We start from the raw sequence: 17,852 nt of genomic DNA on the forward strand, positions 1-17,852 counted from the left end.
GAACAACCCAGACCCTTTCCTTGCAGGATTTTGAATCGGTCCACTCTGAAGCCTGGGGCCTCGGTCTAAAACTTGGATCTAGGTCTGGGTCTGCGTCCTGAATTTTTTCATTCTCAAAACCTGGATCAGCTTATGTGTCTGGATCCCAGCTCTGATTTTTCCCATTTACTCAAAATCAGCCACAAACAGCACCAAATGTAATCTAATCAGGAGGCACTTTTAAAATATGTAATCAGGCTCCAGTGGTGACTACCTGCTTTAGCCTCCTAAATACAACTGATTTGTGCGCAGAAATGCCGAGACAATCGGAACTCCTGATTAGCTGAATACGCCACTCGTGTGATTATTTTTAAGCTTGTGTACTTTTGCTGCAGGTTTTTCGAGAGTGTGTAGTTGCTTTATTTGAAGGCTGTGGCTAAAAGCTGGCGGCGCCGGGCAGCTGTTGGAGCGGCTGAAGCACGTGTTCGCGGATTAACGCACACAGTCTGTGGTGGGAAATGGATGGTTGGCAGATAGGTCGTCTGATTGGGAACCAGTCCAAACATTTCTAAAGACAGACTGGAAAAAGGGGTAATGAGGATCGCCCGAAAGCTACTCCCCAAATGAGCAAGCTGAGAAGCACCGCGCTCCGCACCCACCTGCACTGCTGGCTCTTGCCGGGCACCATGGCCACCAACCTCTGCTGGACTCCACCTGCCAGACCCAGGACCCAGCTGCAAAAAAATCAAGCTCAAAGACTTTCCTTTGTGCTCATCACTGTCAACAGATTCATTTCTTTCATTTAAAACTCCTTTTCCCCAAGTAGGGGGGAAATAACTGTAATGAAAGGCAAATATTGAGGAGCAGAGCAGGACAGCTCTCAGTTTCCAAGCAACACAGACACTGATCATGACTATTACAATTTCACCTTTTAAAGAATCTCCTGTCTATGGCTAATTTTACATAATGGGCTTTATTAATATTAATTAAATCTCACAACTCATGGGTGATATACGGGTCCCCTTGAACTCAAGATACTCCATGATCCTATGTAGCTCAGGCATACAGTTTCGAGGCAAAAATTGGGAAAGTTAGATGGTTGTGAAAGGCATGAAGACTCTGAAGTCAGAAGTACTCTTCCCTCCTGATTCCCTCGTCTTTGGGACCAAACCTAAGCCTGCCCCCTCCCCAGCACCTGGGATGGCTGCTGCTGCCGCTGCTTTCCCAAGGAACAGTTACTGCCCCACAGCGTCTCGTAGCATCCGTTACCCACCGCCAACACCACCCAAAGCTGAGCAGTGTCTCCAAACCTGACGAAATGGAAGAAACAGTATCGTGCCATAAATCCAGCAGGAAGAATCGCATCTGATAGACAGTCCTATCATGTTTTCAAGCTTCTTCACGTTTTCTGGAGCAATTCCAGCATAAGATTGACAAAACTAATTTACAAAGTAAACCACTTTTTCTCCTCCCTTCAGAGGACACTTGAGAAAGGTTTGTTTCGCTGCTTTTGTCCCTGCCAACTACTCACTACAGGCTGTGAACAGATCCTTTTCCCTTGGCGTATCTCCTGGCACACCCAGAAGTAGAGGGTGTTTCTCAAGAGGGAAAAAAAAAATACTTAAGAGTCATGCTTACTCATTAGAAGACCAACCTCTTGGGAAAGCATCGCCTTGCTTTGCCGTATTTAAAGCAGGATACTTGCAGATCTCTAATTGGTATTCTGTTGACTCAGTATTTTTCTTGTCTGTTCACACCCATCACTGGGTAATGGAAATTTGATTACTGATGGTTTGCACCGCAAGAAAATAAGTTTAATGCTTTTAAATGGTATGCTTACATGGAGTCTGTCCACACCACTTTTTTCATTATCTAGCTTAAAGTAATTAATTATTATTAAGCTTTGTGTGCTGACTTTGGGCAACCACTTTGAGTAGAAGAGAATTCTGGACAGTGAAAGCCACATTTCAGATCTGGTCTCTAGGGTTTATTTCGCCAGATTTTTGCATGCTTGGCTGATCAAGTCTGCAGTATGAAAACCCAAGGGCAATACAGAAAGTTTAGCTTTAGACTGGTTTTTAAAAAATAAAATAAATCTAATACTCTAAAATTTACCCCCAGGGTTGCAAAGAAGAAAGTACTTTACTTGTACTGGATGTTTAATAATTAGCAATGAAGAACAACTGTAGAATCATTCCAGCAGCAGCGGTTAAATATCCTGTACGAGGGAAACGTAATGAAAAGACTGCAACAATATAGGTACCTCCCTAAATATACTTCCTTCACAGGGCAGAGTCACCAGACCAAAGACAAAAGAAAAAACACAAGGCAGCCAAAAATAAAGCGAGCTGGTCAGCGTGCGTGGAGGCGTTGGGGAGCAGGGTCACCTGCCCAGCCGTTCTCCAGCCTGGGGGTGTAAATCCCACTGTAAACCCTGGAGGGTAAAGGAAAACCATCCTGTTGCTGAATATAACCTGCAAGCCAGCTTTTCCAGATAACTCTGTATTGGTGACTTACTGATGTGTGACAGGCTTGACATAAAGCGTAATCACAGCTGCGCTTTGCTTCCTCGGCCCCTACACGAGGAAGAAAAGGTTGGGGTTGGCTTGGTGTTTCATTTGTGGCTGTAGGAGACATAGACCGTGCTGGATGGAAGAGCTGTCTTTGTCTCCCGTCCACGGTTTTACTCAAGGTCATTTTGCTGTTTCATGGCAGACACAACGCTGCTGATAAAGTGTCTTCGTAACAGGCACAAAAAGCCCTGCCTGGGACTAATCCCCAGGGAGAAGGCGGCAGCAGCTTGTCCTTCAGCAGGTAGAGGCAAGAAGTCACAGAACTGTGTGTCTGGAAATCGTGGAGCCACGGTCACCTGCCTTCTTCATGTGAGGGGTCTGTGCTAGACAGGACAAGCCGTGAGGCTGCGGGATGGCCCTGGCTCCCGATGGATGCGCGGAGGTCAGCGTCCTGGCTCCTGCATCCCAGGAAGATCTCCCACCCAAGATGCCTGCACTGTCTGACAAAGCCGCTGACGGCTCAGGCCGGGGCATGCCCTGGGCAGCGTTCCCCGAGCCCACAGCAGCACGCCAGGAGGCAGGCACTGCACCTGCTAGCAGCCACTAGGTCTTACACGATGTTCATCTGTTGGAAACCAAAGGGATGCTCTCCACCTGGCTTCACACCGTTACCTGTTGTACCTGCTCTGGTCCCCATACCTACTACCAGCAACGTCTGGCCAGTGCGAAACCCCAGGCAAAGGGGTTTTGGTAGAGTTTAGAAGCTGTGAACTGGGGCCAGTATTTTATTTGCGTATGCTCATGCACAAGAAGAAACACAAGAACTGCACATCACATCATGGTTCCTCCAGCAGCTCTACAGTCCATGAGCACCGAGACGCTGTTCTCAGCAAGCAGAAAATCCTCGTCACAGTGACACTCAAAATGTGTTGGTTTTTTTTTTATTTAGTATTTAAAAACCACTTATCCTTTTATGCAGGTTAGTACCCCCGAAACCCCTCCAATCAATACTGGAGGGCTTACGACCTACATAAAACCGAGAAGCTGCTGTGAGCAGGTCTGCACGGGCTCTGCTGTTACTGCTCGGGAATGAGACTCTGCATTCCAGCTGCTATAAGGCTGCTGGATACTCAAAACCACCCTCACTTGAGCTCCACACTTGAGAGTACTTCAGTTTATAGTTTAACCCTTGAGGAATAATGCTTGAACCAGCGCACCATGCACAGGGCTCTCGGAAGAATGGCTAAAAGGATCACAAGGCATTTACTCACCCACCGGCTGAGCGTACACACAGATTTAAGTGGCGTATTAAATATCTCCAGGCAATTCCAAGCCCTTCAGAACCCACACCATCGCTTAGCTTCTGCTTTAGTTTTGTCACACGCCTTCTGGGCTCCCTGGTCACAGGTTGCGTTATGATTCCTGCCCACAACGTGTTTGTACCACTCCTCCCATCGCCAGGTATGTCCCCTCTTCACTGCACTTACACATCTGCCTTTCCTCCTCCCTGCCGGCCGGTCTCCACTGCGGTCAGTCACATGCAGAGACCCGACTGCCACCCGGCTCAGCATCCTCGCCTCCTTCCAGCCGCTCCTTGCGGTAAATGACACTGGGGCGCGCCTCTCGCAACTCTTTAAGCTCAGGCCTGAAGCAGGCAACATAAATTTTGAAACAAACCTCTGATTCTTGATACAGCGAGGCATTAAATAATACAACAGCTTCATGAATTCAGGCAGAATTCATTACTTTGATGCAGTTGAAATGTTCTAAACCTTCACTTTATATTTCCACCCCTTGATGCCATAGGAGGCTGATCACTCTCCAAGGGTTTTGCTACAGAAGAAACTTGTATTGCTGCAGAACTTAACGCACATCCATAAACCAATACAGTCTGACTGGGGCGAGGACTGGTGGACACTGATTTCCATATAAAGTAGCTTATTACGGGTTAGTCAACTGCGTTCCCAACCAAACCAGGGAAAATTGGTATTACTCGTATTGATTTAAATTTAGAGACTGGTTGTAGTGAGGCAGCTTCCTCTTGGAGATGGTCTCCGTGGTGTGTCGGTGCACAGCACAGGGAGGTGCCACGTGGGGAGCTCCGTCTCCAGCTGCACAGAAATTCCCTGCTGTCCCTGCAGCACCTCGCCTCGCGTGCAGAATGCTGGTCCTCTTCCTGGTACATGGCTGCATAGCTGGCGTGGATGTGCTCAGGCTGTACCCCAACATCTGCCTTTACAAAACCATGACGGTTTTACCTTTGCCCTATACACCTCTCCTTGACTTCTGACGGGACGTGGCATTGGTAGGAAAAAAGACTGTACAGAATGGTGTTCAGCTGTTACACGGATGGAGTAGATAAGCAGCTGCTCTTCTGCTAACTTCAGTGATTTTTTTCATTAATTAACTTCTAGCAGATTCAGAATCCTTCAGATTCAAAGAAAAAAAGTCATGTTCAAAGCTCAAGGTACCGCAAAAAGCAGGAGGTCTATGCTTTTATAAAATCACACAGCGTACAAATGACTTTGCTTCAGCAAAAAAACCTGAGCTGTGATTTTCTATTACCTTTTGCTATAGGAACACCACCTAGGATCTAGGTAGTGGCTAACACAAAGAACGGGTGAGGAGTCCCCAGTTTGACTGTGTTTTCCTGGTTATTTCAGGGACTTGCTGAGTAACAATGGGAGAAGAACCCGCTCTGTTCCCTGCGCTTGTTTCCAGTCTCTGCGCTATGATTAACAGTAAGTACTTCCCAGCTCTTCTCTGAAGCTCTGCAAAGTTTTCAGACAGCAGAAGTCACAGAATTATATACATTACCATAATTATGCATGCATATGCCGATGCATTTTTATTAATTGAGTAGCCAACCAGAAAAAATTCAGTCCTAATAATAAGTGCCAATACATTTAGGTAATGTATTAGCTAGGACTGACTTGAAAATACATCTCAGAAAGGTGCTGTCACCTGGTGTTGACACCTGCAGAGAAGACATATGCACGAAGTAGAGAAACTGGGAGGGCAGATCCATCAAGGCGAGACGCGAGGAAGCCCTCTCCCGCAGGACCAGAGTGGGAACAAATGGAAATAGTTATTCTGGAGAGTAAGTAACCGAAACTCCTGTTACGAGGGCTGTTTTAGCCATAAGCTAGTGAAGAGATGAAAAACTGCCATCAGAATGAAAAGTGCTAGAAGCAGCAGAAACGCATGCAACAGAAAGGTTAGCAATTGGGTAGGAAAAGGGAGAAAAAAACCCTGCAGAATCTTCACTCTCAGCAAAAAATTCAGGAAAAATGCAGCAGACTCTGTTTAAAGAAATCGTTTACAGTGATTTTCTTTACTCCCAAGTTATAGCGTGCATGTTCTCATTCCAGCTGAATAAGGCAGCCTTTTTGCTGATGCAGAACACATCTTACTAGTTCATTCTCAGTACAATGCACAGAGAATTAGGTGCACAATTCCTGGTAACAAGAATGGAGATTGCGCACGTCTCCTTCCTTCCTGCGCATCGCGGAATAAATAACCAGGGGTGCAGGGCAGAGAATGCCAGACACATAACTCTTGCTTCGGTTATCAGGAGTCGGAGGGCTACAGTTAAAATCTATCCTAAAACAGAGGAAATATTTCTCTGCTATAGCAATTCCTCCTATCTACCATTTACAAGACCAATGACCAGCCTCAATATACAGCAGCTGAATACAAATCAGGCAGCTCTGCGCTGTGCCAAACTGTCAAAAATAAATGCCTGAATTATACCTTCTCCGGAAGTAATGTAAACATCAGCACAATCACATGTCTTGCTTCCAGTATAATCTCAATTAGGGCACAATTCAACTCTGACGGGCTTTTGTAAATATGTGACTGACCTTTTTAAGCATGTGATATGGGCTTTGGCGAGGCAGCGCTGGCTTCGGTATCTGCCTGATCCGCCGAGGTGATGAGCTCCTTCCGCGCTCATTGATCCCATCAGGATTTAAGGGCAGGCAGGCTCTTGGAGCTGGGCCCTAAGCACTCAATTCAGCATCTATGAAACAAACCTGACATTCATCCCCGACTCTGATGGACACGTGGGTCTAAGCCAGAGCAGTAGCAGAGCTACATTCAGTCACTTCGGGAGAGAAAGGTGGTTTTTTCTTGTGGCAGAAAGGCAGCAAATATCTTACTGAGAAAATATTTTATGACAAAACTTTCAACCTACTTGTAGGATTATAATGCTTGTTGTTTCATAGCTTCTTCTAACTAGATTTTTTTTTCTTTTATCAGGAAAATAGGGTATGTCTCTCCAACTGAACTGAACGTGCTGGACCCTTCTCCAGCACTGGGGTGGCTATCGTCCTTATTATTAAAGCCTTCCCCTCTCTGGAGCAGAGAGGCATGTCCAAACCAGGTACTGAAAATGGCCCAAACTAACTCTTAAGCCCTGTCTAGGTCAGGAATGGTCTGGGAAAGTGCAGAGCCCAGCTGAAGGCATGCCAGGGACCCGCCAGGTGCGGGAAGCACGGGCGCTGGCGCGGCTCCCTGTCCGGCCACAGCTGCAGCCGCTGCACGGGAGGCTCCTGGAAGAGCGACCACCTTCCCAGCAGCATCCTCCCACTGCCCACCACCACAGCCCCTCTGCCTTGGGCAGACAGCTTCTTGGGTGCACACACCAGTACATTTTCAACTATTAATTATGTCATTGAGCCCTATATCAAGATGCGCTCCCAGAGGGCTGGTTCTGTGCCAGCTGCCGCAGGCAGGTTCATCACACAGCCATCTTTCAGCTACAGCCTGTGGACTCAGTTTGCGGAGATCTCCAAGTAATGAGAGTGGCAGTCTGGGAGTCCCCTTTTTTGAAGAAATAGGTAAAACTGACACCGTTTTACCAAATAACTGAAACACAATCTCTTTGTTTTTAATTCAAGCTGATGGCGATAAGTTAGATGCAACTGGATTTTGTAATCATCAATGTCTCTTATGAAGAAGATGTTACCATATTTAAGTCCTATAACTCTAGTTTCCAGAATTGTTTGGCAAGAGGTAGAATCTTCCAGTAAATAAACTGGACCAAATAAATTCCTGAATTCTATCCTATGATAATGAGGGGAGACTGCTCTTGGCATAAAGGATACACAGCATCATTTCATTCTCTCTCTGTAAAAACAAAACACGCTCACCAAGGAACAGAAAGATAAAATCCAGCAGTGTCTATATTGCTAAAATGTGCTGTATTTCAGGCTGTCATCATAATCTGCTCCTGTGGCAAGTCCACGTGTTGGTACAACCAGGGCACTCAGACTGTGCCAGCTACAAACTGGGTTTTGCTGGCAGCTGAGGAGGAATCGTTTTCACAGCGAACCAAAGGGTGACCCTGCCTGGAGTTCCTGTCTCCCAGCTCCTTCGTGCATCTGGAAACAGCAGATCATCAGCTCACCTCCCCGGAGCTCATCACACGCTCCCTGACTTCACCGCCTGCCTGTGGGCTGGAGCTGACACCGTGACTCGGATCTCCCCAACCAGATTCCCGGTGCAGGGAGATCCCCTACATTATATGGCACCGTGGAGCTATTAAGCTACTTAGGTTTGTATCACCTAAGCTGCTTAAGTTTCTATCGCCAGAAGTGATATGCTGTTGAAGAACCTGACATCTGAAGCAATGTAATTACAATTTAAGGTCTCAGAGCTCCAAACCACTTCAGTTAACAGGGAGAGTCTGCGTTGTTTTGACAACACCACTGAGTGAAAATAGTATCAAAATCCCAGAAAAATGTCGTGCACAAACCCAACGACAAACAAAAAGCTGTGACCATCTAGGACTGTAGTATTTCACTGATCCTCCTGCAAAACTCCCTGCAACCTAAGCTACCGGGCATCAGTCTCTTTCCATTACACCCAGCCCACTGCTCAACAAAAATATTATTTACACTGTAAAGCAAAATGTTCTGTTATGCTTCGCATAAGAAGCACCCTGATGAAGAAAGATGCTTCTCATTGTAATAGACTGTTAATTTTCAGACTTTATTATAATTGCTGAAACGACTGTAACTTCAACACCAATCTAATCCAGCGTTCAGACTCCTGTAATGGTATTACTCATGTATTCATCAAAGCACCGGATTGTTTGCACTAGAAATCTCCAGATAACCTGCTTGCTCAGTGACGTAGAGATTATCTGTCAGGCCCTAATATTTCATTTCCTGAATAAATGTTTCATAGACTCCATAGTCTGAATGGAAAAAGAGTAAAATCTTTTGATCATTCATTTGAAATATTTTTCTCTGTCCTTTAAAAATGGATGCAAAACAGCATGTAGTCAGCAGTAAGACAATTAAGTTGGATGAACTGATATACAGAGATTTAATGACATCATGTATTCTTTAAAGTGATGTAAAACCAAAGAGTCTCTCTCTTCTTCTGCATACACTTGACTATTTTGCCAGGTTTAGGGACCAAATGTCCCTGAAGATGCTGCCCAAGCTTTCCGTTTGAGCTGAGCATTCATAGCCAGCCTTGATGCCACAGCCAGCTGGCACGTACCGTGCGCTCCCTTGAGATCCACAGCAGGCCTGAAGATTTGTACCAGTACGAGCCCCGCATTTCCCCAACTAATATTGCCATGAGTCCTGCCCTGCCTATACCCAATTCAGAAACAAGAAGTCTTGGGATTGACCCAGAGGATTTCTTTCTCCTAAAATAAAAATGTTAGAAAAATCTGTATTTGTTAGTTTAACCTATACAGGAATGCCTGTGACATCAGTACCTACAAAACGGCCAGGAAGGCATAATTACAAGAGCTGTGAGTCCATCCCTCTTAAGTGGATGTGCATCAGCAGAGCTAGGGAGCTGGCGTGAGAGCTAGGCTGCTCCTCGTGTTGGCCCTCCGTAACTCTTACCTGCTTGGAAAGCAAGTAGCGGTTTGCGGGAAAGAACAAAGCCAAGCAGCAATTTAACTGCTAGTACTTCAGAATGCTTTGAAGAATCCTTTTAGCAAAACAGAACTTCAGAAAAATAGAGGTGGAGATCACCCGGTCAATGAAAATGGTGTTGTGTGACCTGGTTTTGGAGCCGAAACACACACTGAGGACAATTCAACTTCTTATTTCAGGTGTGCATAACTCTGTAATCATGGGGTTTAATGAAATGTATAAATTGCCAAACTTATCTATTTATTTTTTAAGATGTTTGACAGTTGATTAGCAATACTGAAACTGCTAGCTTTCTTGGCAAAATAACAAAATTATCATCTTGTTATTTCCTTTTCTTCTGTGCTTGACTCTGTTCCCTGTCATCACCCGCCTTACCCCTGGGCTGAATGCCCTCTGGAATAACGACAGCGCGCGCTGGTTCTGCTTGTGCAGAGCCCGGAGCGTGTAGGCTCCTGGCCACGACCAGGAGTCTGAGACATTACAATAATTCAAATACCAATATGCCAACAGAATCCAACGTCATATGGAGAACTCGTTTCCACTCCGCTTCAAAACACCAATAAATAAGAATCTTACTTGGGGTGTTGCTTATTTTGTTATGTATTTTTATCAAGGGAGCCAGCTGCAACAAGTAGAACCCTGAGCTGGTTAAAGCTTATTTCAAGTTAATTTAAAATAATGCGCACTCTCTCTAGACTCATACAACTTTACAAAGAAAATGGCAAGCAGTCCAGAACATTCAAAGCATAACGACATTCAGATGTGTCTAGACATAAATAGCAACTTCTAAACCAAGAATTTGCCTCTGGAGTCTTTTCAGTAGGCCCTCAAATAGAAAATATTTAAAGGGAGACCATGATAGTATAATTTCTCTTTGTTTGAGGCAAGGATGGCGTGAATGTGTCATAAGGCACTAAGAAAGAACAAGAGAAATCTCAGTGAGCCAAAATGAAAGGACTTCATTATAGACAAAACCCTCACTCCATTTAAATCAATCATAAATCTGTTGACTTCAGTAGCCAAGGATTTCATGACACAGCTTCAACAACAAAAAAAAAATATTCAGCACCATATTGTACAATTTAAGGCCTCGGTTTTCTCTTTTTCTGTGACTCTCTAAGGATCTTCACACACCAGAGCTGCAGGATGCGGCCATCTGCCCATCCCAGAGCCCGACCCGAAGCCGTGGCTGAAGCCGGGCTCACCAGGGGCTTCCAACAACCCCCTGAGCCACAGCCCAAACTTCCAGAATGGAAGATGCTTTCTAAATGTGAGTATACTTTGGGATTCCATTGTGTATTTGGAAATAATTGGAATTTCACTGCTAACAAGTTAGTGTTTTGACAAATTTACATTAAAGAGTGCCCTCAAGAGCAGCTGGCAGGCAACCCGCTGGAGGGGAGACCAACACTACCTGCTAACAGCACCCACGCGCAGCACCACGGAGCTTGCCCCAGCAGGAGACACGGGAGACTGAAACACTCATCCCGGCTTCCAGGGAAAGACACCAGCAGCAAGTGAAATGAGGAGAGCTCTGCCTTGGCCTCGTGGGTTATAACGCTGTAACCGCACACCCGCCCTTACCTACAAACACAGCAAGCTCGAAGCAAATGAATCGCAACGCAGATATCTGTCATTTCACCCATTTTTTTCTTTAGGCAGAAGAGCAAGCACACAAATAAAATGGGGAACAACAAACTGAGTTCTCCAGTCTACTCCTTTTCCCACTTAATAAAGGGTACGCTTTGCTACCACTTAATTCAATGGAAAAATTCCTTTAGGTCTCCATGGGAACAGCATTGGGTCTATAATACTTAACTATAAGTACCAAATTCTATAAGCTTTGGCTGAAACTTTTTAGTGTCCTTTTAAAGATCTCTGTGGATAAAGAACTTCAGGCTCTGGAGTCAATAAAGTCAATGAAGCAGCTTTCACAGGCATCAAAAGTTCACTTTCAGACTTTTCTACAAAATAGTTACTGGAATTTGGGGAAAGCAAGCACAAAGAAAACACTGTAATAACTAACACAATGACCCTTTCAACAAGGAAAGCGAGCAGGCTTTTTAATGAAATTGGACTTAACGTACGTTTGGACCAGACAGTGAAAGGAAATCTCTCACCAGCACATCACAAGGCCAATAATGTGTAAACAGATAATAGCAAGAGCTGTGCGGTTCATAATTAATTCAGAAGAGATGGCATTTCTGCTTCTTCCCGGTTTTGGTCAGTCACTGAAGACAATTTGCCTCTCAGCCTGTGTGAAGTACCACAGTTCAGGACTAAATCCTTCAATTCCCATCATGACAGCAATAACGTGAAGTAATTAAAATAACAATATTTGCATTTACTGGACATTGTACTCACGTGTGGCAGAATCCTGGACAAACCCCTGAACTCACCTGCTCTTCTCACCAAATAAACTTCAGAATGAACAGAAATATAAAAAATAAGTAAAAGGTAACGGTAACAAACAATGTTATTAATAATATGATGCTGAGATGGAGCAGTTTAAAGTTTGTCTCAGCTTTGAAAAGAACACGGACATGTTCACTGCTCTGTAAGCAAAGGTTTAGCTAGGATAAAAACCGACGTGGGTCTAGATGCTTGGGACAACCTTACTTTGACCAGCAGCCCTCCAATGAATACACATTTAGGTTCCCCTTTGCGCCCCAGCTGCAGGGGTGCGGGGGTGCTGCGGTGCCAGGTAGAGCCTCTGCTTGGGCTGCAGTGCCCTTTCCAGCTTTGCAGCTCCCCAGCTCAGCCTATGGTATGTGTACCAAATTGGCAGCTGTCAAAATTATTCAGCTTAGAAATGAATCAGACACGGCAGTTAATGACCAAACCGAAAACGAAGGAAAGAAACACAAGATCTTTTCAGTTATCCAGGTTCAGGACCGATTACCCTCTGCTACAGGTGGGGGCTTGGGTAGGCAAAGCCTACCCACGTTCAGTGCCAACGGCCTCTGTGCCGAGGTCTCTGCGAAATCAGCCAGCGCCATCATACCAGAATAATGCCCTTAAGACTGTAGTTTGACCCGGCCCTGGCACATGTTTAAAAGCAAAAAGACTGTATTTTATGACATCACTGAATTCCTGATTAAAACATTCACATACTGGGATTTTAAAACAAACTTTCATTTACTAACATTTTCACTAGCTCTGAAAAACTCATGCTACGTACTTTGACCACATCATAACGAAAAAGGCTTCATTTTGGATGCCGAACAACATACACTGTTTAGGGGTAGCATGTTTACTTTCTGGCATGATACAGCTTTCACACAGACGAGCTCAGAAATACGACTCTGACACAAGCATTAAGAATGGATTCACAGTCACCGAGGCTGGAACGTTATCATTAGTGGGACAGTACCAAACACAGAAGATACCCTGTCTTAAAAATCTTTATTTGCAGTGCAGAAATATGGGAGAATGACAAGAAACCTTTAGGGAATATTGCAATTTCCATAGCTTGTGATGCTAATTACAGTCATTATCAAAGAGTCTAAAAAGTTCTGCATATTTTTCATTATCTGCTCATGGTAGCTGGGATATGAGATGATCTCAAAGTGCAATAACAATGCTAAGCGGGAAAAAAAAAAAAAAAAAAAAAAAGAAATCCCAAACCCTAAACCCCGTTTATTTTCAATGCTACTACCTAATTATTTAAAGTTTCTGTAATAATCAACTCAAAAAGCCCTCTCCTCTCCTATGTACATACACACACATAATCCAAGGTATATTATTTTCTAAAATGACATCTGTCCTTGAATGCACAGCAAAAGCAAAGCAGTGTAGGGGTTTAATGGGTTCTATTCTTCGATTCTACATATTTAATTTTTTTTTAGATTTAGCTCCTTTTCCCTTTGCCTCTTACACGATTCTTCTAATATGAAGAGACTTCTAGAGATTAACCGTGAAGAAAACTTATGTTCAGCAAAACTGTCCACACATGTACAATAACACACAATTCTTCTTTGGTCTCCTAGTTTTGGACTGGTTTTATCCCTAAAGCTTTCATGAAATAAAAAGAATGCCTCCTAAATCACTCACCACTCTGGCTACACGGTGTTCGTACAGCCCAAGGCTGGATCCAAGCAAGGCTTTACAACAATGACCGGTGCAACAGCTGAATTTACACCTTCTAAAGAGGCCAGGTGCCCTGGGAGGGATCCATAAGCCATTGCCAGCACAGGCAGGGGGATATACACCATACAGGAGAGCACCTTAAATCCTGCACGCGCTGGTCTGCACGGACCAAAGCCAGTGTGCTCAAAACACAGCAGGAGGAGGCACCATCTGATTTTTCTACATTTACACAGCAGTCAGAGGCCTGAGTTTATTCCTTGCCTGAGGAATTTTGAACCCGCAGCTCTTCCCTTCCAGAATACTCCAACGCTACAGGGGACACACATGTAATCTCTGTAGTCTGTTGCAGCTCTTCCATTAGAAAGATTAATGAAATCAGGGAGAGAAGTCCAGATAATTGTTTTATCCAGTGACTTAAGTAACAAATTAAACATTGCTGGAGCTAGAGCTGCTCACAGGCAAACGCCTGCCCACTCCCGCGGAGTCTCTGGTCACACATTTCCCACTTGCAGTCCAACCAGCCTCTCACTCTTTCCTGCACTGTGAAGCTCCATCAAAAGGAGAGGTGGAGAACGCCGCCTTGCCAACTCACACATTACAGCAGATTGTCTGTTGATTACATCTTTCCTCTTCCAAAAAACAACTCTAAACAAATAAGGCATAGTATTTGACTGGGACAGCTTCCACAAACAGTAAAATGCTCAAATAAAAACACTAGGTGGGGAAGTCTGGCCAGATGAGAAGGCTCTTCCTCTCCTGATGAATTTTTATACACATCAACAGCTGTTCTCACACAGTCTTGACATGCTAAACACAAAGTATTTAACTGTCTACATTATCCTACCTATTTTATTTTGAGTTATTTTATTTTATAACCGAATGCCACTGTAGCTATCAGGGAATCTTCCTTTTTTCCTGTAAATTTTTTATTAGGGACCTGCTAATCTCTAAATATTTAAAGCTTTATTTGTTTGACACATTGAATTAATTGACTATTAATACAAAACCTCCCACAAAGAAGCTACAGATATACCACCTCAAGCTGTGATTTCTTCACTTCTCACAGCCTAAGGCCTCGATTCTGTAATTACACACGTTTAGCTGTGTTACGGTGAAGAATCCCAACGGGACGACTCACACAAGCGAAGTTAACCACATTTCTGAAGATCCAAGTCCTGTAGTTTTGGCTTGGGACTGCATTTGGCAGAGACATCTCCAGGGAATGGAGAGGAGCAGCAGCAGCAGCGCAGTGTTTGATGCTTGTGAGTAACGTTAGTGCGACACACCTGAAGGCGAAGGAGTTCTCACGCTTGGAGCTCGGGCTGCAGAGCCACCGGCACCGGCCTCCTCCCGACCTACGCCGAGCTGCGGAGCTGGACACCTCCCGATGTCCCTCTGCAAAAGCAGGTGACTGACGTGCCTATGTGGCACAAAAGCACTGGGGTAAGTGATTTTACAAAGTCTCCAAAGTGATTTTAGAGCTTTATACGGAATCCCATGGAAAAGAAGCAATTATGAGCTGTTTAGTATCAATGAACTAAAGCCCCGTGAGGAGCTATAAAACCAAAATCTGCGTACCCATCAGTACCTCCTTAATTAATCCCACTGTCCTACCAAGCTTACTGTATTACGTCTCCTAATTAATTACAAAACCAAGCATCCCGGTGCACTACTTAAGAAATTAACTGCACTGCAAAGGTTCTCGTGACGGTGCTCGTGTGAGTCGGTATGCCTGGGCATTTTTGTTCTGGAATTTCACGGGACTCCCTGGCTTTGTGGCATGCGGAGGGATCGGGCAGCACCTGCTGTCACCCACGGGCCCCACCGGCTGCTCCCTTCCCGGGACACCGAGCGGCGCGCTGGGGGCACGGTCCCCCCTGCTGCAGGCGGGGGGTCACCCCCACCCGCGGCCCTTCCCGGGGGGTCTCCGGGGGCAGCGGAGGCGGCCGCGCTGCGCCCCCGCCAGCAGCGCCGGGCGGGCAATGGCTTATCGCCCAGGGGCCTCCCCGGGCCGCGCTCCGCCCGCAGCCGCCTCCGGCCCCGGCCCGCTGGCAGGCCCGGGGCGGGGGCACGAAGCGGCGCACGGCCCCGCACCCCCCGGCCCGGGGGGAGCGCGGCGGCCCGGGGGGGAGCGCGGCGGCCCGGGGGGGGGCGCGGCGGCCCGGGGGGGGGCGCGGCGGCCCGGGGGGGGGCGCGGCGGCCCGGGGGGGGGCGCGGCGGCCCGGGGGGGAGCGCGGCGGCCCGGGGGGGGGCGCGGCGGCCCGGGGGGGGGGGGGGCGCGGCGGCCCGGGGGGGGGGGGGGGCGCGGCGGCCCGGGGGGGGGGGGGCGCGGCGGCCCGGGGGGGGGGGGGGCGCGGCCCACAGCTCCCTCAGCGCCTGCGCGGCCCCGCCCGCGCTCCGCCGGGGCAGACGAGCCGAGGGGCAGAGCGGCCCGGCTCGGGGACGGCGCCGCTGCCGGGGGGAGCCGGGCTCGGCCCTCGGCGAAAGACCCGTCCCCCGGGGAGCCCCGCGGCCTCTGCCGCTAAATATCAGCTCCGTGCCCCCAGCCGCTGCGTCAGTACGTGGCGAGGCGGGCAGCGAGCTGCCTCCCACCGCGGGAGAGCGGGAGGCACCGCACCTCCTCCGCCGGCGGTGGGAATAACCCAGCGGGTGGCTGGCACCGGCAGGCTCCCGGGGGAGCCCCGCTGCGGGCGGCACAGGCTCGCTCCCGGGGGAACCCCGGTGCGGGATGGCGAGCTGGCCTTCCCGAGCAGCGCCAGCAGCGGGAGCGACGTGATGGCAGCTCCTGTTAGTCAGGCTTCGCGGTAAATTAATTACACCATCATCAACGGGCTCGTTTTGCTTGGTAATCCAATTGTGGCTACCAACGGATTTTAAGCTCTACCCTGTGCTGATTTTTAACGCGTGCTTTGGGAGGGCTCGCGAGTCGCCAGTCCTCGTCCACCCCAGCAGCCCTCGGGGGATGCCATGTGTCCTGTGCTCTGAAACTCCCCCCTCAGCCGCTGGCTCCTCTAGGCAGGTCATTGAAAACTTGGGTTTCGCCATCCCGATGTTCACATCCACATTCCGCAGTTCACACAGCAAAATCCCGTCAAACAAGGCCACGTCCCTGCCCAGCACAGGCTGGGAATACAGCGAGGACCCCTGCCTGGGGGCCAGCAGGGCACTTCCCACCTGAAGTTTACCAACCGCAGGCTCCAAGCGCTGCCCTTACCACTTCAGACGCACACCTGGACCCGTGTCTGTGGGTCCCTGCCCAGGCACGGGCACTGCGAGTTTGCGGTGCTGATCGCCAATTAAACCTCCTTCTGCTCCGATCAGGTTTCTCAGACACACGCTGCCTCCGTCCCAGATGCACAGGAACATGTTCTGAGCTTCACCAATCTGTAACTAGGCTAAACTGCCTGTTCAGGAGCAATCAAATTAACGTGGACTCCGATGAATGGCAAACATCACCTCACACCCACATGTCAAATGAACAAAAATACTGAAACAGGAGGTAAAATTTTTTAAAAATGTTAAAAGTTTAGAGTAATTCTTAGAAGCAGGAAACTTCTGTATTCTGTGAACCAAAATATCTGCACTGATGCTGCTTTACCACCACTTTGCTAGAGTTACTGTAATTTCATCAGTCAAGAGGCAAACTGGATCCTTTGGGGTTTCTGTTAATAATCAGATGCAGACTGAAGAATTTTTAAACACAAATTCACTGACTCAAGGAAAGCAAACTGACTTTTCAAGACTGTGGTTTAGTATTACTTAGCACTAGTTTCAGAGCCTTTGCACACTAATTAAAATTTCCTAACAGTTCTTATCTAAGGTAAACTAGTTTTGTTTCACAAGCTACTAACACACAGCAGTCTAACTAGTACTCTGCTGTTTCAAAACTTAGTAGTGCTGCTCCTATAAATTAAAGAATAATTTTGCAAGCAGGTGTGAGAGAGACTTAACTTTTAGTAATGACTACTGCAAATAAACATTTTCTCTTCTAGCTAAAATAAACTTCCACTGATTTTCAGGCAACGCTGAGCTGTATTTTGGTACAGGGATTGGGGTTTTAATACATATGTAATGCTGGTTGGAATTACGACAAAGGGATTACAATTCTGCTGCTGGGAGGAAAAGGAGAAAAAAAAAAAAAAAAAGGGCCTAAATCTTTACTCTAGTTATCCAGCCTGGTTTACAGAATACAGTAAGAAATTACCACATCAACACTTACAGAAACAAGACCAAACTTCTTTAAAACTGGCAATTTAAGAGTACGTGGAACTGTTGTGAACAGACACAAGACCTGACCACGTGGTGCACAGAGCCAAGTTTGCTGCCATTGGTTATTAATTCTTTCCCTACCCCCAAGGGAAACTAATGG

This window comes from Falco biarmicus, chromosome 8 (genome assembly GCF_023638135.1).
Source record: "Falco biarmicus isolate bFalBia1 chromosome 8, bFalBia1.pri, whole genome shotgun sequence".
Taxonomy (NCBI): domain Eukaryota; kingdom Metazoa; phylum Chordata; class Aves; order Falconiformes; family Falconidae; genus Falco; species Falco biarmicus.